At 39.5% G+C, this 2,377-nt stretch overlaps 1 pseudogene; it reads right to left on the reverse strand.

Annotated features, from left to right (window-relative positions):
* Positions 1–385: 385 nt before the first annotated feature.
* On the reverse strand, positions 386–1,221 carry LOC118574597 (annotated as a pseudogene).
* Positions 1,222–2,377: the final 1,156 nt, after the last annotated feature.

The raw sequence follows: 2,377 nt of genomic DNA on the forward strand, positions 1-2,377 counted from the left end.
TTGGGGCCATCAAGGTGGCTCAAGCAGGTTCAAGGCACTAGCTGCCAAGTCATGACCTGAGTTCAACTCCCAGGACCCACATAGAAGGAGAGAATGGAGTCCCCACAGGTTGTTCTCAGACTTCCACATGTGCTCATACATGCATGTATGCACAGAAATAAATAAATATAAGGTAGAAAGAAAGAAAGATACAATTTCCATCTAAATGTGACTGTCTGAAATTCTTTAGCACCCTCTGGCTATCAGTGCATAGGAATTTTTTTTAACATCCAAAAACATTTATTCAGCATAACTACAGAGGCATTGTCTTCATGCTGTCATATATAGACACAAAGACAGATATGGCACAATATTCATGTTTAGCCCAAGCACATTCTTTTGAGGTTCACTTATATGTCTTCATATGCCACAACCCATCATTTAAATAATGGATATGCTTTACTGTGTCACACTACAGTTTCCATGACGAGATTTTTCTTTTTCATTTCTCTTAAATTTTGTGTGTTTGGAGGGTGCAAGGGCAGAGGGAATGGGGAGATGAATGGGATCAGGATGCATGATATGGAAGCCACAAAGAATAAATAAAAATGTTTTAAATGGATATTTTAATGTCAATTCCTTTGTTGACTTTCTCAGTATCTTCTGCAGACATCTCCATGACTCCAACACATAAATTAGCATGTTACTTCCCTTTGGCCATGATTGCAACAATGGTATCTACAGCAGCAGGATAAAGCTTAGCTCCAGGAAAAGTTAAGCCAGGACATGTGATATTTGCTCCACTGAGTGCAAATTTGATGGCCCCTTTATCAACCTGCTGATATGGCAAGATAAGAGAATATTTATGAAATAATCTTAGTGTTGGATAAAAAGGTTCTTCTCTCTGTCTAAACAAGGTCATTCTCCATTTACTATAAGGATTTCTATGTGTTTGTGGCATTCAACAATTTTCACAGTATCTTTCTCAGGCATTTGATTTAGCCATGGTTCGATACCAGAAATTGCTCTACCAATTGATTTTTAATACCCTTAATAAGCAAGGTTTTCAACTGGATGCAGTTGGACAGATTTCATTTTTCATCAAATTTCTTGAATGTGATCCAAGGTGAAGGAGGCAATGATAGTGAAGGGCCCAGGGTGACAAGGAAATTGAATTAGGAAGGGTCTGGCAGGGCCTCTTACACAGGGAAGGCTGGAGCTGACAGTCAGGGATGATGGCATTATCGGGAGTTCACTGGATTACTGAAGGCACACGTCTCCCTGTAGTTCATGGTTGGATACACATGGGAGAGCAATGTCTTGGTTGGTTATGATTTTATTCATTGTCAGTAATCTACTGTCCTTGTAGTCGTTTCTGCAAAAAAAAAATATTCTAAGAAGACAATCACTTTTACAAGACAACATGAACAAGGAAATGTCTTGGGCAACAAAATTGCTCAAGGAAACTCAGTAGCTGGTTCGTTAAATACATTCAGTGTTAAAAACAGAAGTGTTATAAGATGTAGCAAGTGTTTGGTCTTTCACAGATCAAAGAGAAGGATGGCAAAGGTCGAATGGCATTGCTGTTTTCCACCCATAGTACACAGACACAGCACAGAAACTATTGACATAGCCTCTTGTGTGAAAACACAGGATCCCTCTTGTAAGCACAAATGAAATCCTTCAACTAAGGAATTCAGTGTCCAAGCTAACATCAGTCCCAAAGTCACAGCCCTAAGTAAGGAATCAGTTCATTCAATAAATAACTGAAATTGGAATAGCTTTGTGGAGTTCATGACTTCTGTACTTCTTTGATTTAGAGATTCAGAAACCCAAGGGTTAAATTTAATCACTGTGAACACAACATTACATACCAACTAAATCAATAAAAGAAACTCAGAAGCAAAAACAAAAAAAAATGTATTGTCCAATATATCTGAAAGAATACTTCTTCCCCCTTGAGTCTCCAAATCTTAAAATACTGGAGGGGGAGGGAACATTCATTTGGAATCACAGGATGATCATTGTTCAAGGTGAGATGACCCTAGATCCTCATAACCATGTCTCCTGGGCCATGAGAGATGAGAGGAGGAGCATGATGCTGCCTCCACCATAAAATCTCGTGGCCTGTCCCAAGGGTCAGCACCCAGCCTGAATAACCTGACTCCATGCTCACAGCAGAGTACAGATTCTGACAGGCCTTCCCAGGGTTCTGTGAGTCATGTTTCACCTGCCTGACAGAGACATTGAGAACTATTACCCCTTGCTGTTCTTCTGTTAGGTCAGTGGTTCTCAACCTTCCTTATGCTGCAACTTTTAATACAGTTTCTCATGTTGTGGTGACCCAACCACAAAATTATTCATTGCTAATAAATTATTTTGTTGCTACTTCATACTA

This window comes from Onychomys torridus, chromosome X, assembly GCF_903995425.1.
Source record: "Onychomys torridus chromosome X, mOncTor1.1, whole genome shotgun sequence".
NCBI lineage: Eukaryota > Metazoa > Chordata > Mammalia > Rodentia > Cricetidae > Onychomys > Onychomys torridus.